The 23,062-nt window shown below is 44.1% G+C and overlaps 1 protein-coding gene across 1 annotated transcript in view; it reads left to right on the top strand.

Moving 5' to 3' along the window:
* The window catches only part of CSMD2 (CUB and Sushi multiple domains 2), a 734,622-nt gene that overhangs the window by 110,140 nt on the left and 601,420 nt on the right, over positions 1-23,062 (top strand). The gene's annotated exons all lie outside the window — the stretch shown is intronic.

Genomic DNA, 23,062 nt, shown 5'->3' with positions numbered 1-23,062 from the left:
GCTCCATGTTCCACACAATTGTTGAATTCTTCTTGGAATCCTGCTAAACTTTCAAGCTCATACTACTTCTCACAGGCTTCTTGCTTGACATACCAGCTCTGCACATGCTCAGAGTCTTAAGACAAACCTCATGGACGACTGGGGTGTTTCACCTGAGAGTGAGGTTTTTTGAGCAGGGTCAAAATTGTGCAACCACCCAAAATTTGAAATTCAATGTGAGACCCTGTTTCTGCTGAAATGTCCTCAAATCTAGCCCCGATATGGCACTTGGACATTCGTGATCTTAGCTAACCATCTCATCAACCTGGCCCCACCACTATGCTTGTAGCAAGACCGAAGAATGGGTCATGCTTCGTGATGGTTTTTACTGCTAACATTTTTGCACAGCCTGATCTTCCGAGATGCTTGCAGAGTCTTTCTGTGAGAACGTCAGAAGAATGCACCCACCTCCCAGGATTTCCACAAAGGCATGGAGAGCTAATAGTAGATTTTTATTGTAAAGTTTAGTTGGCCACTTAAGTGGGATACAATTGACAGAATTTCCATTTTTATACAGATACCTCCTTGTCTTTTGCCTTCAGATACCTTTCTTCCTGATCACTAGTTTTATTTTCCTTTGATACAGGGGACAAGTTTTTGTAGAAACTTGATCCAGGATTAGTTTGCACTGAAATATATTTCTGTTTATTTGCAGGATGTTTGGCTGCTATATTTGTAGTCAAGATGGTTTTTGTAGTCTTTGAATTAATTGGAAATACGATTTTTTAGGGGGACACGGTGCAGGAGGGACACTGGCACTAACTGGAACCCCTTCAGGGCTCTTTGCCTCTGGATGCAGATCTTGGCTCATGCAGCAGGAAGAAATTAGTTGTAGGATCTCACTCTATATCTGTGTTGGTGCTTATTGCAAAGTTACTGTGTAATTTGATACACCTGGCCACCTCTGCTCATGGGCATTTGAGACTTACCAGCAAGTGGGCTAAGGGACCATGACTGGGAAGATTAGGCTGAAGATGAATAAATCATTGTTAGCGGCTTTCCCTTCACCTTGTCACACAGACAGAAAGCAGGAGACCAGAAGTGTGATGTGCAGGCAATGCAGACTTAATTGGAGAAATTGGAAAAGGTCCAGAGAAGAGGAACAAAAATGACTAGAGGTCTAGAAAACATAGGCTCTGAGAGAAGACTGAAAGAACTGGGTTTGCTTAGTTTGGAAAAGAGAAGTCTGAGAGGATAGCAATTTTCAGGCATCTAAAGGAGTGTTACCAGGATGAGGCAGAAAAATTGTTTTCCTTGACCTATGATAGGACAGGAAGCAATGGGCTTAAATTGCAGCAAGGGAGGTTTAAGTTGGACATTAGGAAAAACTTCCTACCTGTCAGAGTGGTTAAGCACTGGAATAAATTGCCTAGGGAGGTTGTGGAATCTCCAGTACTGGAAATATTTAAGAGCGAGCTAGATAGACATCTGTCAGGGATGATCTAGACGGTGCTTGGTCCTGCCGTGAGGGCAGAGGACTGGACTTGATGATGTCTTGAGGTTCCTTCCTGTTTTAGGATTCTAGATGCCTGCAAGCATGTGCACAACTGTGAGGCCATAGAGCCTCGTTTCCCAGCATCCCTTCTCCTTCCTTTCTTAGCAGGCATGATTATATCTAAAATAGATGCCCTTGGCTTCATCCCTTGCAGTTTATGGTTATGTTCCATTTTTTTTGGGGGGGGGGGAAGGTCATGAGGCTGGGGTCTTCGTCCCACCTCTTTTGTGTCCCATGGAAGGGGTAAGAAGTGGGGTTATGTTGTGTTCAGGGACAGGTGTTTCTTTGGCCTTTTAATGTTTTGTACCTTCCTCCCAATTCCCTCTTCTCCCTCCCATCCAGTTGCTTGACCTCGCCTTGGGATAGGAGTTGAGGCAGTTCTAAAGTGTGTGCATGTATAGTATCCTCCCACCATGCCCAGTAACACTTTAACTGCACTTCTCTGTTCCATTATGCTAACAAACCCACCTGGCGGGGCAAAAGCAACATATACTGTCTTTGTTCACACACATCAGTGTAAGACAGGGCTACTTAACACATGGCCCCTGGGCCGCATGCAGCCTACGGCCTGTTCCTTTGCGGCCCACAGTGCCGTTTGGGTTTCTGCGGGCCTCAACTCGTGGGAACGAAAACAAAAAAGTAGTTACTGTAATGGTTTTCTGTTGCTATGCGTTTTAGTAGTTACATTCCTGGACTGTCATTGCTCATTAAAAGTGCTGTCACATAGGTGGAAATCCGGTAAATATTGCTTTTATTAATATCAGGAGAACTGACTTAAATGGGGCCTGTGTGCCTTACTTAATCTTTGCGTTCATGCCCATCAGTGTGAAAGACGCTATTTGCATATATTTGCATATATAGTTGCATGGTTATGCAACCACATTTAAGTTGTGGCCTTTGGTATGTGCTGTGAGGATCAGTGTGGCCGCTGGAGCTTCTAAAGTTGAGTAGCCCCGGTGTAAGATATAAGAGTATCAAGGCCTGCCAATGGGGGGAACACAAAGGGCAACTGCCCCAGGGCACTGCAATTCAAAAGGGCCTGGGGCTACTGGCTCCTGGCTGCCTGCCTGGACCCTTTAAATCACTGCTGGAATACCGTGTAATGTGCTCCCGGAGGCTCTAAGGGCTCGGGGGAGGGATACCCCTATTGCACAAGGCCGGCCCCTTCCAGGAGTGGATGTTGCTGGTCCAGAGGGTTCCGGTTTATAGAGGTGCAAACTGTACTGGGCTAAATGGACAGCAGTGTGACCCGGTGTGGCAGTTCTTATGATTGAAGGGTATCAATAGGGAGACCATGGGATAGGAATAGCAGGGATTAAGGATGTTAAGGACTAGTCAACTCTCAGATAATGCTTATCAGATAGTCGAGTCGACTAGTCATTCTCCCCCTCCCTCCACTGCTTCTATCAGATAGAGGTAGTAAAAGTCGGGACAGAAGAGGGGGTACTTCATAGCGGCAGCACTGCATGGAGCTGGAGCAGCACCACCCAGAGCCTGGAATCAGCCGTGCGGCGCCGCCCCTTTGAAACACCTCTGTGGCGTTCCAAAGCAGCAGCGCCGCGTGGAGCCCAGGGTTAGCTGGGGACTCCCAGTCTCTGTGTGGTGCTGCCACTTTGAAATGCTGCACAAAGCCCAGGATCAGACTCCAGCTCCACAAGGCATTTCAAAGCGGCAGTGCCATATGGAGCCCGGAGCTGACCCTAGGCTCCATGCGAGTGCTTCTGCTTTGAAATGCGCAAGAGCCCCTGCTGGGGGCTCTTGTACATTTCAAAGGAGGAATGTGGATGTGCCTGTCAAGTAGTCGATGGAAATTGCATCGACTACTCCACTAGTAAATTAATCAATATTTAACATCCTTGGCGTGGAAATGGGAGGATGGTGTAGAGGGGAGCTACGTGCATTAGTAGAGTTGTTGTGCGAGAGGGCCAGCACTTGTGCAGCCAATCAAGTTTGAGGTGTGTTGGTGCATTTATATCCGGGCAGCTCACACTAATGCCTGTCTCTAGATACCATTATTATCTCTCTGTCTTTCGTTACCGTGATTTTCCCACTGCATAGAAATCATTTTAATTGAACACGTGGATGGCAGGAAACCTACAAATGGATCCACTCCCGATGGATGAATCCACTGGGACTTGTGTCTGATATTCACAGTATGCAAGATTAATTTTAACTTCTGTTTCTAAATAAAAATTGGAGAACGTTTTCCTAATTGAGCTCTCTGTCGCACTGGCAACACGCATCTCCCCTGCCCAGTCTGCACTTTGTATCGCTTAGGGAGACATTTTTGAAACACAGGCCCATTAAAATTAATGAGAATGGTGTGTCCAAGTTCCCTAGCATGGCTTTGAAAACTGCTGGCCCAAGGTCACAGACAAATTGTGCAGCAGATCTGTAAAGTGGACCCGCATCTCCTGGGCTGTGGGCAAATTCCTAAACCACATGAGCAGGGGTGGGCAATAGCTGTTGATGGGGAGGGCACCCCGAGAATTTGGTAAGTGGTCAAGGGCTGCACATTTTTTCCATGACATAATGGAGGAAGTCTGGGCTCTGTGGTGGAGGTTGGGTGCAAAAAGGAGCTTGGGGTAAGGGATTGGGGTGCCGGAGTGGGTGTGGGATCTGGGAGGGAATTGGGCTGAAGGAGGAGGTTGTTACCTGGGGCAGGGGACTGGGTGTAGAAGGAGTTGCAGGGGTTTGGGTTGCGACCTAGGGCAGGAGGGGGTTGTGACCTGGGGCAGGAAAATGGGGTGCAGAGTCGGGAGGGGTGTATAGTTGCCGGAAGACAGGCAGAAGATTTGGATTATGTGGAGTAGAGGGGCAGGAGTGGGGGTGGGGTGAGAGCATTGTTGGGTACGGGGAAGGGCTGCGGTGCCAGAGGCAGGCTCTGGCCAAGAGACACTTACCTGAGTGACTTCAGGCCAGCAGGTTCTTTGCCTTCCATGCCCCGGCAGGCCGCTCAGAGCAGTCGGCTGTGGGGCCATGTGCATCTGAACTGCTGCGAGCCCGAGCGGGGAGGGGTACTTCACATGTTGCCTCTTCTTCAAACAGGCAGCTCTCATTGGCCAGAAATCAGCCAATGGGAAATGCAAGATTGTGCTGGGGACAGGGACAGTCCATGACGCCTCTCTCTCCCTCCACCCCCCAACTCGTAGCTGTTCACAGACAAATAAGGCCCTGCGGCCGGCTTTTCGGAGTAACCCCTGGGGGCAGGGCATGCAGGGAGCCTGACTGAAGCTCCCCAATGTGCCTGCGGGCTGGATCCAGCCTCTTGGCAGTCTGGATCCGGTCCATGGGCCGTATTTTGCCTGGCCCTGCACTAGAGCATTCTCTCTTTCACTAATAACACCTCTGCCTCCAAACAAATGGAGTTCAGGAAAAGCCCAATATCTGTCCTTGGAACTTGCATTTGGCCCTGAACTTCTGGGAATGTTTTCCACTTGATATTAAATGTATTCACAAATTGCAGCACCCTTAGTTTCCAGGCTACAATTCAGCTGCCTTCAAACTCTTTTAGTCGTGTTATTTGTTTGACTCACCAGGCAACATCATCAGTCAAGAGCTTTTCTGGGATTGATCTGTGGGCTTTAGTTTTAAGCAGGTATTTCACTATGGGCTCAGGTCCCTAGGAAATGCATTGCTCACCCGCACTGCTGTCTGCTTCTGCATAAATTCTCCATTTGCTGCCTTATGAAAAAAACTGAATTCATTATATACACCAGGCATGTTGTTGATCCCAGTAGTTTCAGGTTTGCAGCCTGCTTCATTCTAGTTATTCTGAATGCTGGATACTAATTGTTTTATCCTCATCAATAATAATAATAATAATAATAATAATAATGGAATTACAGAAAAAAATATGACCAACGTTGTAAACTGAAGTGTTTTGGCTGTAGTGCTTTCATTATCAGAGTGTGTCTGTAGGAACATTGGAATACATTACACAGCCTCCAGTGAAACAAAACCTCCCTTGTATTTACCTCCAGTTGAGTACATTAGCCCCAGTTGTTTTATGACAATGGGGTGCTCAGTAGGTATGTGAAACATGAAACATTCCCACCCGCCACGCACACTTTTCTCCAAAAGCCGCGTCATCCGCTCCTGAGTCATCTCCTCCTGAGGATTGTTTCAGGTTTAAGGATGCTTGTTTTGATGCCTGCGTTTCAAGGGCTATGTCTAGACTGCAGGCTTCTTTCAGAAGAAGCTTTTCCGGAAGAGATCTTCCGATAAAATTTGTTCCGAAAGAGAGCGTCTGCACAGCAAAAGTGCATCAAAAAAACGATCTGCTTTTTTGAAAGAGAGCGTCCACACTGAATGGACGCTATCTCGCATGTAAGCTGTGATTGCTCTGGACAGAATCAGGGCTGGCCTTACCATGAGGGAAACTGAGGCAGCTGCCTCAGGTGCCAGACTGTGGGGGGGAGGGGGGAGGCGCCACTAGGACCCAGAGTGTAGAAAATTGTGTGATTGCAGTGTGGACATAAGTGACGTTTTTTTGGAACAATGTCTGTTTTTCCTACAAAGCCCTGCAGTGCAGACATACCCGAGGAGGGAAACGGGAGGAGTTCAGCACAAGCAGGTGAAACGGCCGAACCGTACAAGCCGACAGCTTTTTCAGTTGCTTTTGTTTTTGTGGCATCATAAAGGATGGAGGAGGAAAAAGGAAAAGCCTCTCTCGGGTCCCGTCTAATGCATCTCCCTGGAAATAAAAAGGCTATTTTCATGCCTGGCCCAACCCCAGCACGTATCACAGTCCCAGGCTTGGTTCCTTAGGTAACTGGCCTGGTCTGTACCAACTCCCTGCAATGCAGTTTGGTCTCATATTTTAGAAGACGTCTCCCCGCCCCCAAGCAAGGCTTCCCGGGGCAGGCTGAATCATTCTAGCAGCGATGCAACTGAAGCTCTGTAATGGCCAATTTCCAACCATCAGTTCTTGGCTGCCTGCCTCTCCCTTGCAGCTCATGAGATCCGGGGTGACTATGACACAGCTTGGTGGGATTTCTTTAATTTTTAAAAAAATCCTCATTTCTAGATAGAGACAAAAACACCAGGGCAAAGCCCCCTTTGCTCTCTGCTAGTGAGGATTGCATGGTGCATTTCTCTCTCTAGTTGTTCAGCAAACCCAAATGTGAAACTTGCCGTGTTTTCAGCCACGCTGAAGCATGTTAGGGTCTCCATTATGTCAACATTTTCCATATTTAACGATAGGCAGGTGGATTAGATACCCTCTAAAGCAGGGGTGGGGAACCTTTTTTGGGTTGGGAGCCGCACACAAATGAGAAGCAACAACAAAAAGACCCCCAAACAAACCCCCACTCACATGGCCAACTGAAAAGGAAACACTCCCCATATTCCCCTTCACATACCAGAGCCTAGATGGGACAGATTTGTGTGCTCCAGCCGCACAGTGAGGCAACCGGGGGAGGGAGGAGGCTGGAGCACCAATTCAGGCTTCCCAATGCTGGGAGTCCTTGGGGACTGGATCCAGGCAAGCCGGGGGCTGGATATGGCCCCCCAGGCCTCAGGTTCCCCACTCCTTCCATAAAGCATCTTCTGTCGGACTTTTGACACAAATTCTGCAGTGCAGGCATTGCTGGAAGTTTACATAGGTATGTATCAGTTGGCTAAACTTGGGGCAGAAGGGCCAAATTTCCAAGCACTTAGGCAGCACCTACATTTGTAGCCAGGTTTTCAAGAGCTCAGCATGCAATGTAACGAGCTCTTTGCATAAAGTTTTGCTGTCTTCCATGAGTGCAAAACTCTTGTGAAAACCTGGCCTCAATTGTGAGTCTTGAACATTTTTTAAAATGTTGGCTTACGCTGCTGTGTATTTTCAAAGATATAAACACTCGGCTAGGAAAGCATTTTTTTTTTAAGTGATGCTGATTGGCAGAGACTGCAATTAGTCAGCAGGTCCACTCACATGCTTACATTTAAGAATATGCTTTGCTGAATCAAGGACTAGATAGGTTCACATTGTTCTTCCCCCTTTTCTGGAATGTTCTATAGTTCTGTGATGCCAAACAATTTGAGACAATGCTAATGTTAACAGATAATTGTATTTTTAAAAAGGGGTTATTTCTCAAAGCAAAGCCTGAAATAACTGATGGCGCTTTAAAAAAACCAAAAAACAAATGCAGAAGCGTATGAGCAGGCCCTGAGACAGCAACGATGCAAAATGAGTGACTGAGTTTATCTCCCTAGGGAAGAAAAATAAACCACTCCAAACCCAGCCTGCGCTACCAAAGGAGAACAAACTCATGTTTTAATTAAAACTTAATCCTGAGAGCGGAGAGAGGAACGCCCACTATCACTTCAGCTATACACCTTTCTCAAAGGGAGAGGCTCATTCACTGTTTGGAAGATTGCTAGTTAAGAGTAAAGAAGCAGATAACTTATGTTTTTGATGAAAGAGAGCATGTTGCTGCTACTGTTCTGTTTCAGGCCGTTCGTAATCTACGACTCAGTGAATAGCTTGTGGTGCAACAATTTTGTTGTTTAAAGACCGAGTGCATGAGAATCCTCGCTGTAAATGGCTCTTTTATGATCTGCTCTCAAATCGTGTTCGCTATACTCCCCCTCTTTTTAAACAATCTCTGGGAAATGCGGACAAAAAAACCTAAGCAGAATAATAAAATTGGAACGAAACACTTCTCCGCAATTTTATTATTCAAGGGGGGAAATTAATTTTTATAGGAAGAGCAAGTGCAAAGATGGATGCATAAAAAAGGATATAAAAATGGTATTCTTGTTATCTTCGTCTCTCTTCTCTCTTGTTCTCTTGGAAAATGGGTGAATGGGGCCATTGTGTCTGCCTCTTGATATATTGAACATATCCACTGCAGTAACACCTAAAGGCCACATGAGGTTGGGTTCCATTGTGTTAGGTTAGACGACATTGTACAGCAGCTAACATCAGTTTCATTTAGGTAGTTACCATGGTATTTGTGCTGGAAAACTATAGGTATTTCATATTTGTATGTGTAAAATCAATTTATTACCATCTCTATCGAAGTAATATTTATATAGGACCAAAGTCTGCCACCCCAAGTCATATTTACACTGAATTCAAAGGCAGTGCATGTGAGTAAAGATGGCACAATCTAGCCAATAATGGCATCCACTTTAAAAACGTAATTTGATCAACTGAATTGTCATCCATTCTATTAATGATAGACAGGGAATGTGAGGTGCTGAATGTTTGTCACTTGTTCACGTCCGTAAGTGAATTTGTTGTGAGAAGCTCATACTTTTCAAGCGCCTTTATTTTCACCTGCCACATTACCATGTCTCTGTTTTCCCTCTTTTCTCCCTTTCCATCTTCATAAGTCTTCTTTCCTTCTGGTGTGCATCTTCAGCCCTTCTTGGCTCAGCTCTTTTTCCATCTGTTTCTGTTCTTCCTCGTTTCCTTTTCTTTCCTAGTGTCTCCCTTTTTTGTGTCGCTGTGTCTAGATTACATCCCTCTTTTGACAGAGGGATGTAAATTAGGCACTTGGAAATTGCAAATGAAGCGGGGATTTGAATTTCCCGTGCTTCATTTGCAAAATCACATAATGGCGCTCCTTCGAAAAAGTGCTATTTCGAGAGTAAAACCGCAGTCTAGACGTGGTTCAAAAAGGGAAGGCTTTTTCGGAAGATCCTGTAAACCTCTTTTTGAAAGAGCGCCATTACATGATTATGCAAATGAAGCGTGGGAAATTCAAATCCCAGCTTCATTTGCAATTTCAAAGTGCCTAATTTACATCCCTCTGTCGAAAGAGGGATGGAATCTAGACGTACCCTCTGTGTGGTTCTTGTGGGTTTAATGCTGGATATATTGTTTCCAGCACCGTGAAGTGCAAAGAAAAGCTCTTTTGCTGTGTCTCTCCAATTTTTTTAGCAGTGCAAATATAGCGCTGGTTCAAGTAGAAGCTTTGTCCTCCCTGGAGACTCAGCCAAATTTCTGCGACAGGACAAATACAGCATAGGCAGATGCCGTGAAAGGTTCCCAGTGAGCTTGTGTGCAGGCACGTGCAAAATATAAGCTAAATTCTGTTCTGTATCGCTTTGGACAAGATTTAGCACTGCACAGACAGAGCAGAGTTTATTTTGTCTGGTGCTGTCCATTACGGACCACTACTACTTTTGGTGCAAAAGGGTTTTAAGCATCTGGTTGTGAAAATGAGCTGACCTTGCGTTAGCTTTCATTTGTATTCATCCCAGGGCAGCCATTTTCGCTGTCCAGCATGCCATATTTTTTATAATGTTCCAGTTAATCTCAGCAGATGTTTCATAGTGTTTTCCTGTTGTTAAATGTTTTGGCTGCAGCAGCCTCTCCTGGTACCTTCTGTTTTTCTTTTTTTCTTTCTTTTCCTGGAATGAACATAAATAGTATTACATGTGGAACATTTTTGAGTCCGCTTCTCCAGGCATTATTCCTTCCTCCTCCATTGATCCTGTCCAGTCTCTCCGAACTCCTCTTGTGTCTCCTGTGTCAACTCTTATTCGGGAGTTATGCAAACCAATGCATTGGAACTGGGCGAAAGGAGGTTTCCACATACACAGTGCTCCATGCAAGGTCAAAATTGACATCTGCTGTAGCTCTCCCTTTACCAGGCAACGCTTAGAGCAGAATCCTGCACAGAGTTATTACCAGGCATACGGCTTCCTTTGCCCATTACGTTTAATGGGATGAGCCATGATAAAAGCTGCCGTTGGCCTGGTTTTTCAGGATGGCTGATCACCCGGAACTTCCACTGCCTGCTGTTGGCACTGTGCAAATAATTGCTCCTACAAATGATGGCTAGCAAGGCTGGATGCTCGTTTGGCTGAGGTCCTGGGTTGGGATTTGAGGTCCGGCTTCAGTTCCCAGTGCTGATGCAAACATTCAGTCGGGCTCTGACTCTGCTAGGAAGGTTTGGCCACAAAAGTGGGTATGCAAAGGTCACCAGTAGTGAAAACCGATCAAACCAGTTTTTCTGCCTCCCACTGAAGACATTTCGCGGCCATGTGGCTAGCTCCCCTGTTGACAGAGCAAAGCATTGTGGGTAAGCATCCTACAGGGCAGTGCAGTGGGAAGGCAGAGCTGATCCCTGCGCTTCTTGGGATTCCCTCCTAGTTCTGGGAGCTCTCCGTGCTCAGGAGTGTCAAAGCAGCACAGCAGCCTCTCCAGTCCTCCCCGTGCAGCAGCCTGCCTGCCGCTGTGGTCCTAGCAGGGCAGAGCAGAAGCTGTCCGACGATTTGCTCCTTGTTTGTTCCCCGAACGGAGCAGCTCACTCAGCTGTCAGATACTTCTGGGAGCTTTGAAAGGTGAGGGGCGCCTGCCCGCAGGGCAGCAGAGCTCACACAAGAACTAGATACATTCATGGAGGTTAGGTCCATCAATGGCTATTAGCCAGGGTGGGTAGGAATGGGGTCCCTAGCCTCTGTTTGTCAGGGGCTGGAAATGGATGACAGGGGCAGGATCACGTGATGATTCCCTGTTCCACTCACTCCCCCTGGTGCACCTGGCATTGGCCACTGTTAGCCGACATGACACTGGTCTAGATGAGCCTTTGGGCTGACCCAGTCTGGCTGTTCTTATGTAACTCACAAAACATGGAGCAGAGTCATCAGGGCAGGCATAGTGAGATACTGGCAGAAGCCAGTTTTCTCCACAAAACAAACAGCAGATTTCACACTGGCTCTTTGTCAACATTAAAGGGAGGGAAAAGGACAAAAGTCTGTCCCAGGGCTGGAAATTGTCACCAAAACTGGATGACAAAAGTCACGTTGCACTGTAAACATTCTCACTGTTTTGTCAGCAAACGCCAGTGTAGACAAGCCCTCAGTCTGTCTGCTCTCTGTTGCCCATCTAAACAATCGGGCCAGTAATATTTCCCTGCCTCACAGGTGTGTTGTGGAGATGCATTCATTTATGTTTCTGAAGAACTCATGTGTGAGGGCACAGCAGGTCTGAAGCAGATCACATGGAATGCTTACTCTACTCGTGTACATCACGTGATAATAAAAGGATATAAGTAATAACAGAAGTAATACATGTGTAACACAAGTAAGTGTGCAAGAACGCCTTCCTCTGTAGCATGGGGCATGGATCACTTGCTGGAGGATTCTCTGCATCTTGGGGTCTTTAAACCATCATTTGAGGACTTCAATATCTGAGATATAGGTGAGAGGATTATTCCAGGAGTAGGTGGGTGAGATTCTGTGGCCTGCATTGTGCAGGGGGTCAGACTAGATGATCATAATGGTCCCTTCTGACCGTAAAGTCTACGAGTCTATGAAAATATTTACACACTAAATAAACCTCTCTTACCCCAATCACTAGGTATTATCCCCTTTTTACAGGTAGGAAAATTAAGCACATGGCATACCCACAGGCTGTGTCTAGACTGGAAAGTTTTTCTGCAAAATCATCTGCTTTTGCGGAAAAACTTGCCAGCTGTCTACACTGGCCACTTGAATTTCCGCAAAAGCACTGACGATCTCATGTAAGATTGTCAGTGCTTTTCCGGAAATACTATGCTGCTCCCGTTCGGGCAAAAGTCTTTTTCTGAAAAACTTTTGCGCAAAAGGGCCAGTGTAGACAGCACAGTACTGTTTTCTGCAAAAAAGCCCCGATCGCGAAAATGACGATCGGGGCTTTTTTGCAGAAAAGTGTGTCTAGATTGGCCACGGACGCTTTTCCGGAAAAAGTGCTTTTCCGGAAAAGCATCCTGCCAATCTAGACGCGCTTTTCCGAAAATGCTTTTAACGGAAAACTTTGCCATTAAAAGCATTTCCGGAAAATCATGCCAGTGTAGATGTAGCCAGTAGGTACTTATCTCATCGTATTACTGGGTGAGGTTAGGCTTGGCTGTGATAACCACTGCATCTTGCTGTAACTGCAAGGAGAATGATGTAGGCACATTTTATAAATAATCCAAGTTAGGATTTCATAGAATCATAGAACCCTAGAACTGGAAGGGACCCCAAGAGGTCATCAAGTCCAGTCCTTTGCCCTCATGGCAGGACCAAGTACCATCTAGATCATCCCTGACAATTGTCTGTCTAACCTGTTCTTAAATATCTCAAGTGATAGAAATTCCACAACTAAGGCAATTTATTCCATGCTTAACCACCCTGGCCGTTAGGAAGTTTTTCCTAATGTCCAACCTAAACCTCCCTTGCTGCAATTTAACCCAATTTGGCCAGGCCATCTTCCTACTCTTGTGAAAAATGCCCTGGGATCATTGAGGACCATAAATCGTTAGTGTTTGGTTTCACGTGTAACCTGAAGGACAGATACTAAACAACTGTGAGGACACGTTCTTTGGATAGCATGTGCCACTATTGTTCTTACACCTACAATAGGAAATGAATTATAATCGGTGCTGTAGGATTCCTGGTGAATACACAGTAAGGTGTTTAAAATAAATTGGACAAGTCTTTTACAGAAAGTGGAAAATTGGTAGGAATTCCACATCCTACCCTCAATAATATAAACAACACATCACGCCTGGAGTGTGGGCTTTTTTTTGTTGGTTGTTTTTAAGTGTATTAATGTGGGTGTAAGATGAATCTGCATTGTAATTTAGAAACTGCTACCTCTTGGCTGCATTGTCATTAGTCTTAAGGGCATGAAGAACAATCGAGGTACTTAACAGAATGCTATGAACACTCAGTCTTCAACATACATGAATAAAGACAGAGCAGTGCTATAAAACACTGAGCTGACCTTAATAAAACATTAATAGTCTTGTGCAGGTCTGTATAGTGCCTTCTGTCTGAGGCTCTCAGATGCTTAGCATATTCTCACTAAGCTATCAGGTGCTGAGTCTCCTATATGGAACTTGTTTCTGTTGAGCATGTGTGTGTGTAACAACAATTGCGTAGGAAGGTGACAGTTCTTTGATACCTAGACAGTTTTGCAAAGGGTTCTAGCCCTGCAAGGTGCTGAGTTCTCAGCATTGAAATCAATGGGTGCTGAGACACAAAGCGGGTTCCAGGTTTGCTTTGGGGTGTTAGCTGAGGCATGTACGTGAAAGTCCAGGTGCTTACCTTGATATTTACATTTTCCAGCACCTTTTGTTCTGCATGAAATGGGCTGGAAATCTCTCCCGATTGTCAGCTTTTCAGAGGCATTATGGTCAAATAGTTAAATCTTGTGACTAGCAGACAGCAGTGTTGGGTTCTGCTATGAGCTAGTCCTGGAACCTTGGGCATGTCACTTCTACTGCTGCATCCTCCATGCTCATATTTGCACTGCTGTTTAGCTAGAATTCACTTCACTTTCCAGTGCTCCCACTTTTGAGTTGCATTGTATGATTGTTTCGAGGTTCCCCCTCCTCCAATGAGATGGCTTATTATGCTTTACATCCATATAGTAAGAGACAACATTTTCCCAAAGAAGCTTGCAATCTAAATAGAGGATGGGAAAAATGGTGAGTTCCCATTTTATTGGTAGGGAACTGAGGGACACAGGTATGAAAAGACTTTTCCCAAGGAGTTTGCAACAGACCGGGGAACTGAAATTGAGTTTTAAGTGCCAAATTCCTTTGCTGCAAGACCAACTTTCCTTCCTCTGGTGACTCATGCTTATACAACACTGCAGTGCTACACACTCGAATTTGTTGAGGACAATTACTTCCAGACTTGGGGGGAAAGAGTACATGCCGCTTTTTATATAAGAAAATGTTTAAATCTTTCTAGGAATATTATATGTATCTCCATCCCTACCAAGGGAAGGCAGGGTCGTTGTGGAAGCAAAGCACCTCGCGTAAGGCGTGTACCCTACCATTACAAACACTGGGGTCGTTGACTACAGAGTCACTAATCTGGAATGCAACAGGATTTAACAGTAGGTGAAGATTTCCTTTTCCGAGACATCGTGTTTGATTACAGCTGCGACAAATTTGATAGCTGCAAACACTAAGTGCCTCATTGAAAAGAAACAATTATGCCTAGAAGAACACTGCTTATTTTAAGAAATTAGAAGCATTTAAATACAAGACACAGCCCCAAGTAAATGCTACTGTTTTTCTCCTTAATAAATACCCTCCTCTTTCTCATGTACAAATATCTCATTCTTCAGTGCTTGTTTGTAGACCTAGACATGGGTATTTAGATAGTCTAGCCCCCTCTTCCCCTATCTCCTTGAAAGTAAATCTAACCTGGGACTCCTGTGTCCTTATTTGCTTCAATCCAGTGGATGGGACATCAGCTCCCCCACCAGCACAGCACTGTGCATGCTACAAGTTAGGCTGGGGGGGAGGGATAGCCCAGTGGTTTGAGCATTGACTTGCTAAACCTAGAGTTGTGAGATCAATCCTTAGGGAGGCCATTTAGGGATCTGGGGCAAAATCTGTCAGGGATGGTACTTGGTCCTGCTGTGAAGGTAGGGGAGTAGACTCAATGATCTCACAAAGTCCCTTCCAGTCATAGGAGATAGGCAACTCCATTCATTTAAAATTTAGGTTGCCCAGGGTGTGGTTTTTTTCACACCCCTGAGTGACCTGTGTTTTGCCAACACAGCTGGGAGTATAGACGTCACCTGCGGTACAGCCAGCTGCAAGATAACATCTCCTTTTGCAGAGGTGGGGAAGAATGACAATTCCACTGCCTTGCTCTTCCTTTTAATAGGTCAGTGCCATCTCATTTGCCTGATGAGGTGGTGTAATCTCGTCCAAAGCAAATGACCCGCAATGGGAGGCGCGTGGTGCGTTGAAGGACTGATTAAGTTCTAAATAGTTCTTTGGTCTACTTTGTATCAGCCGGGGGGGTAACACTTTCAAGGAGCTATGTGCAATGCCTTTCGGGACTTCTGTGCATTCAGGTGACTGTTAGGGATGTAAGAGTTTGTGACCGGTAACTGGAACTGATAAGCACTCATCGGTCATCTGGTTAAACTCTCATGGGAGCCTGGGGCTGCCGGTAGCCCATGGGGCTGGCAGCTAGCAAGTTGTCAGCACCCACGGGATGGCTAACATCCTAAGGGGCCACCGCCAGGTAAAAAATACCAGCGTTTAACTGTGTAACTGATTAAATTGTAATCGATTACACAGTTAGTCTTTTGTAAACCCATTTTACATCCCTAGTGACTGTTACTACATTTCATGAGACCACAGATAGGTAACCACAAATTTCTTTTATTGGACCAGTGTCTTTTGGGGGAAGAAACTAGCTTTCAAGCTTCAGAGGGCTCTTCCTGAGGTCCGGAGAAGGTAATGTATAAGCTAAATACAAGGTAGAAGAGATTGTTAAGCATAAGGCAGAGGTTCTCAAACTTTGTGATACTGTGACCCCCCTTTAAGTTGCTCATGACCCCCCAGGGGGTCGGGACCCACAGTTTGAGAAATGCTGGCATAAGGGATTACACATGCTACCTTTTAAATTGAAATGGACAGTGCAGTAGAGGTTTAGTGGGCTGCGGGGATATTGCCTATAGGAATGGGCCAAAAAAACAGCATGCCTGTTAAGTCTCTGGTTTTTAGTGTCCAGCAGACTTAAATTCCAGGCTTGTTGTTTAAAGGTGTTTTTCAGGTTTCCTTGGAGGACGACTGAGAAGAAAGATATGGAGTGATTACTTTTCAAAAAAAAAATTGAGTGTTTTATTATTTTTCTGTGGAAGTTCATTTAAGAGTATAGTGACTGTTTGGTTTCACCCACATAGACTGTGTGGTGTCGTCTTGGCACATTGGGTGCATTGGATGAGGTACCCTACAATGCCTCTAAATCTACCTTCCCTCTGTCCCCTTTGGTGTGGAATTCTGCTCCAGGATCTAAGTTTTTGTTTAAAAGTGTCTTGCCTAGTGATCATTGAGAAGAATTGTAAAGGAAGAGAGCATGAAAACAGGGACAGTGGTATCTCAGTGCACCAACACTCTGAGATAATGGGTCCAAACTGCCCACTTAGACTTCAATTTTAATGCCCCTTGTAGACAAAAGTTATATCTACATGACAGCCCAGATCCATGCTCTGAGATGGATGAACCAGTGGTCGATTTGGAAGGTCTAGTGAAGACCTACTAAATCAATTGCAGACTGCTCTCCCATCAACCCTGTCAAGAGTAAGGGAAGTCAGTGTGTTTCTCCCATTGACCCTCCTGTGCAGAGCCCACGGCAACTCAACTTAAGGTACCTCGACTCTAGCAAAGTTATCCACATAGCTGGAGTTGCATAGTTTAAGTCGATTTTCTGCTGTAGTGTCCAGGTAGTCTTAATACGGTGATGGTAAATGTCATATTAAACAAAAAGATCAGTGGTGAATGTAAGCACACCCCATCAGCCGGTGCATTCTGCTCAGAGTCTCTGACTGCCTCTTGTTCATCTCCAGATGCCAAAATACCCAACTGCTGCTAAAACTTCCATCTTCAACCCCAGCCACTTGCATGGCTGTGAGAAATCTGCTGCCCTGCTGAAAACATGAGGCGATCGTTAATGAAATGTAATGACATATAAAAGTGTTAACAGGTTGCTATGCTCCATTGCTTTATTTTTTTTCTTCTGTTTAATTCATTAAAAGCTGCAATTAAATGAATCTGAAAAATTTTCCATCTGCCACACCAGAGTGCTGCAAAATCCAGGCACCAGAATCTTGCTTAGAATTTAGGTCCAACTTGCTGAAAAAGACGTGGGGTCTTGTATATATGTAAAAATGTGATAGTGGCAAGGACCCTAGTTCTGGCTGACAACTACCAGTCATTGATGGCCCATTTTTGGCTAGGGCAGTTGTGATTGGTTGCTTGTTGGCATTCCTTACAAGTACTGACTAGTTGGACCCAAAGGAAAATCACACAAGGATGCTGTAATAGTATGGCTATGTCTAGACTGCATCCATTTTTCGAAAAAGGGATGCAGATTAGGCACATCGAAATTGCTAATGAAGCAGGGATTTAAATATCCCGTGCCTCATTAGCATAAACATGGCTGCCACTTTTTTCAAAACAGAGCTTTTTCGAAAATACAGCCCTTTTTCGAAAGATCCCTTATCCCTCATAAAATGAGGGGGGGGGAAGCGGCAGCCGTGTTTATGCTAATGAGGCGTGGGATATTTAAATCCCTGCTTCATTAGCAATTGTGCCTAATCTGCATCCCTTTTTCAAAAAAGGGACGCAGCCTAAACATATTCCAACAATTTTGGAAAATGCCAATTTGTCAAAACCAAGCCTTATTATGGAAATGTGTCAGTATGAACAAAAATTTCTCAGGGCCAGTTAATTTTTAGCGGTGAAAGGAGAGAGGGATTGAGTCAGAGATCCACCCTAGAATACATTGCTGGCTAGGACACTCATCCGAGGTGACCCCATGTTCAGCTCCTTAGCCTGCCTGGCTGGCAGTAGTAATTTGAACCTGTCTTCCCCCATATCGCAGGTGAGTGACCAATCTATGAACTTCTGCAATCTCTTGGCTTTATTCAGATACAGAAAGAAAAGTGTTTCCCAAACAACATATTTTGCAAAATGTCATTCCTCTTTTTCAACTCCAACTCCACATAGTAATCAGACCAGCTTCTTCCTACTTTATATTCTGGTCTGCTGCCATGTAAAGGAAATAAAATATTGTGGGATGACAGGTGGAAATCATACATTAGAAAATAAGTGAATGCTATTTCTCTAGCAGTGGTGCAACATAAAATACAGTGAACCAGTACAGACCTCCCTAGAGTTCATTTCATTTCCAGCGTCTGTGTTCTCAGGTATTCGGGGTTGGTTGATTATTTTCTGAACTTGAGCTTGGTTTCCAACATCTGAACTTGAGCTTTTTCCACATCATCTGTCACTAGGTTGCCTCCCCCATTCATTAAGGGCCCACACCTTCCCTGCCACCCTCTTATTGCTAACATGCCTGTAGAAACCTTTCAGCTACGTCTACACTGGCATGATTTTCCAGAAATGCTTTTAACGGAAAAGTTTTCCGTTAAAAGCATTTTCGGAAAAGTGGGTCTAGATTGGCAGGACACTTTTCCGGAAAAGCACTTTTTGCGGTAAAGCGTCCGTGGCCAATCTAGACGCGCTTTTCCACAAAAAAGCCCCAATCGCCATTTTCACGATCGGGGCTTTTTTGCGGAAAACAGTACTGTGCTGTTTACACTGGCCCTTTTGCGCAAAAGTCTTTTGGAAAAAGACTTTTGCCCGAATGGGAGCAGCATAGTATTTCCGGAAAATCACTGACGATCTTATATGAGATCGTCAGTGCTTTTGCGGAAATTCAAGCAGCCAGTGTAGACAGCTGGCAAGTTTTTCCGGAAAAGCGGCTGATTTTCCAGAAAAACTTGCCAGTCTAGACACAGCCTTCTTGTTACCCTTCATATCCCTTGCTAGCAGCAAGTCCAGTTGCACTTTGGCCTTTCTGATTACACCCCTGCATGCTCAAGCAACATATTTATACTCTTCCCTCATCATCTGTCCAGGTTTCTACATCTTGTTAGCTTCCTTTTTGTGTTTAAGCTCACCAAAGATTTCACTGTTAAGCCAAACCGGTCGCCTGCCATATTTGCTTCAGGTTTCCTGTACCTTCAATAGGGCTTCTTTAAAATACAGCCAGCTGTCATTCCTCCACAACGGTCCAGCCTCTACCCCCTAACCTTATGCCCAGGGCTGGTAGAACAATTTGTATAGTGGAGGTGCTGAGAGCGATTAAACCAGACTACAACGTAAATCCAACATTTAATGGAATTCACTTCCAGACAGGGGGTGCGGCAGCATCTCTAGTTCCAGAACTTATGTGTAGCCACCACGTCGGAAATAATTTGGTGTGATTGAGGAGTTTGTTTGCAAGAGGCACAGAAACAGTCTACACTGCAGGGCTTCTTGCACAAGAACTGTTCTGCACAAGAGTTCTTGTGCAAAAGGTCTTGTGCAAGAGCACGTCCACACTGCCATGTGCTTTTGCGCAAGAGCATCCATGGCAGTGTGGATGCTCTCTTGTGCAAGAAACCCCTGTTGCCCGTCCACATTGCCTTCTTGCACAAGGGGTATTGCAGAGCAGGGATGAGCTAATTAGCAGAGCAGAGGAAAGAAAACCATTTTCCTTTCTGTCTTCATGTCCTGGCCTTAACTCCAGTCTCTTATTTTCCTGAGAGCTAAAAATTGCTGCAAGAATCCAGATTGATTACGGTTCTTTTGAACATTTAAGGGATTCACTTATTTGTAGTTCAGTTGTGGTCTTCCAGGCTGAGTTTTAAGAAATCTGGTGATTTTTTTTTTTAATATATGCATCTCTGGTCATTTTAAAACCAAGATTGGTGAGGGGGGTTTCCCTAACAGACCTGCTCTAGTTCAAAGAGGAATTAATTCAGCAATGTCCCATGGTCTGTGTTAAACAGGAGGTCGGACGAGATGATCACAGTTATCCCTTCTGGCTTTAAAATCTATGAATATAGAAGGGACACAAGGTTTAACTTTGAAATACTTAAAAATTCCCTAGCTGAAGAACAATTTTTGTCTCTGTCCATGCTGGAATAATTTAAATTCACACAATCACCATTTGGGTCCTAAAGGATTTGCTAATCTGCTTTTCTCTTAATTTTCAGCTCCGAGCCTTTCCCAAGACTTTCCTGACCTCATTTACCCTAGTTTTGCTTTTCTCTAAATATATTCAGTGAATTCTGATTATATTTCCCTTGCTAAAAATGCCACACTTTATTCAGAGGAATTGCCTGTTTCCATTGCACGTTGGACACGTAGGGCACAGTTTGAGAATGCCTGTGTTCTAGACGGATCTTTAGCCATTCCTCACCGGTGCATTGAGATTTCCAGTTATGTCAGGTTGTCATTTCCCCCTGTTTTAGGATAAGAGTGCATCAGTTCTAAGTTCAGAACATTTGTTCTTACGGGAAAGATTGAATTTCCAAGACAAATTAGATGAGAACCTCTTGAGTGGCTAGAAGCAGTCAAAAATGATCCTTTTATTACATTTAAGACTCAGTCTTCTAACTTTTTAGTGATACCCTCTAGCTAACAAATGGCTTTGTTCATGAGATCAGAAGATGTGGGGCTTGACTAGCTCTTTCTTAGACTCTCTGCCACTTAATAGGGATGTCCAAAATGTTAGCATTTGGGGGGAAAGTGTTTTAGAGAGTTTCCTTCATGTTTGGTTCTTGTCAACTGATCCGAAGATTCCCGTATATTATTCTGGGGGTTGACAGATCCTTATCCCAAGATCAGGCCCGGCAAACTATTGTTTCAATTGTTTTATAGTTGGGAGCTCCGATGTGCCCAGAGGTAACATCCATACTGTAGGAATTTGTTTATATTTACAAATAAATAATTTATTGACACATCTGCACACTAACTCAGCAAGGTAGACAGAGATAATACAAAAAATACATTGGAACATACTCACACCATGCCTTGCAGAACAACCTGGATGCTAGCCTTTATTTTCCTCATTACCATCACCTTCCTCGTCTTCACCCACCGGTGGCTTCAGTTCTCTGATTTCAGAGTGCACTGTATAATTATGCAGTTGACACACACAATGCTACTGGCACCATGCAAATCTAGGTACCTATGCAACCCAGGACAAGATATTTTCATTTATTTCTTGGTTCTAAAGTAACAGTATTTGGGTGACATGAAACACAGAGTTACACAATAAGCAATACAGCAATGAAATGTTGTCAATAATATTGAGTGACAGGATTGCTTTACACAGTCTATCAGAAAGAGAAGTCATTGTAAAATTAGGTTGAAAACATATCAATGGATTGATTCGGCTGTCAGTTAATTAACTTAAGTGTTGTTTTCTACCTAACCTCTAAAAATGTAGTTTGGCAACATACTTGCATACCATATGGTCTTGGTTTAGTTCATCACTGCTTTTGAAATAGGTCCAGAATATCTCAGCTGTATTGTTCTTACCCTTTCCATCATCCACTGTTTACAAGATGCAACTTTTATGTAACCTACCCTGTGCCTATTGGGAATAACAATGATTTCTCACAGTCAACTTCTGTGCCCTCATATTTATGTTTGGAAACTCGACAAAGAGAAACAGTAACCCATTTGGTTGGTCAAAGTGATTCATCTGGGCCGTGTATTCCAAGTTGGCCTTATTTCCTGCTAAATCTTGATGTCAGACTCTAGCATTGGTCCAGCGTAGACTGGTCTGTTAGCTAACTCTAATACTGGAAGGCTAGGAGGACCGTTGTGTGTATTGTAGTTGTCAACAGATATGTGACTAGCAGAACATTGTACATATTGTAATACTGGAAGGCTAGGAGGACTGTTGTGTATCCTGTAGTTGTCAACAGCTATGTGATGAGTGGAACATCGCGCATATTGTGGCTGTCAACAGATACGTGTGTAGCGGAACAACATCTGGCATATTAGTTGTCAAGTCAAAGATTCAAGAACTAGTGAATCTGATAGCAGAACAAAATGTGTCTCTCTGATGATTCCTACAAAAACCTGTTCTCTGACAAAGAGAGACTTACCTTGTATTTTCACCTCAGCTATGGAACTGGTAATGGGATAAATGTTTTTTTCTCTGTGTGTGTGAAGGGTTGAACAGCTTCTGCATTTACCATAACAAATATTGATACATTAGGTTGTATTCCTGGAAATAGCTAACCGGCTAGCATAGTTACAAATACTGGATTCTCAATGTGTATATTTTCCTGTTTATGATGAGGCAGTCCAGAAAACTGAGTTGAGGACCTAGATGGAGGGAAATGTACTGTAACAGAAGTTTGTAAGCGATTAAAATAAGTAAAACATTTTCTAGAAGAAAGCACACAATCTCTGAGGTTGATTTGCAAACATTAGTTTACTATATCAGTGTTTCTCAACCAGTGGTAGTAGTACCTTGGGGTACTCTAGAGAAGTCTGGGGGGTACATCAACAGAACTGAAATTTGGAGAAAGTGGAATTTTTATTTTAAGTTTTACAGCACTTTATTATTTTTGTACTTTTTACACCCCAAAATTTCATTGCCCGCCCGGCTACGATTAAGTTGTTTAAACAAATGTGTTGCAATGGTAGAAAAAAAAATTGTGTCTGAAAACTGTAGGTACTGGGAGTACTTATATATTTTAAAGGGGTCCTTAATAAAAAAAAGGTTGAGAAACACTGTACTATATTACTTCAGAATAGGGGAATTCTCTTAGCTCTCCTACACTTGTCTGCTCTATGAGCAGCATTGAGTATAAAGGTGGGTATCAAAGGCATTAACGCAACCCAGGTGATAGGAAATGGATGACAAATTTGCAAGACAGCAATAAATCCTTCATGTCTTGCAGCCCTGGAAAGAATGTGTAGGTGCTCTGGAGTCCAATACTGGCAGATAAGTAGGCTTTAGCACTCTGTCATGACAAACTTGTCCATACTTCTAGTAGTTATGGGCTAATAAAGTAAAAATATCTGGATGTGGAGATATTTAGATCATCAAGGAAATAAGATGCAAAAAATCTTCAGGACCAGACTTCAGAGAGAAACTGCTGAGCTGCAGTTCATCTGCCAATTTGACACCATCAGCTCAAGATTAAACAAAGACTGTGAATGGCTAGCCAATTACAAAAGCAGTTTCTCCTCTCTTGGTGTTCACATCTCTAGATCAGCTGCTAGAAACGGG

Source organism: Pelodiscus sinensis, chromosome 26 (genome assembly GCF_052426305.1).
Source record: "Pelodiscus sinensis isolate ZL-2025 chromosome 26, ASM5242630v1, whole genome shotgun sequence".
Lineage (NCBI taxonomy): Eukaryota > Metazoa > Chordata > Testudines > Trionychidae > Pelodiscus > Pelodiscus sinensis.
The sequence above is the reverse complement of the archived record's forward strand: the minus strand, read 5'-3'. Positions and strand labels throughout refer to the sequence as shown.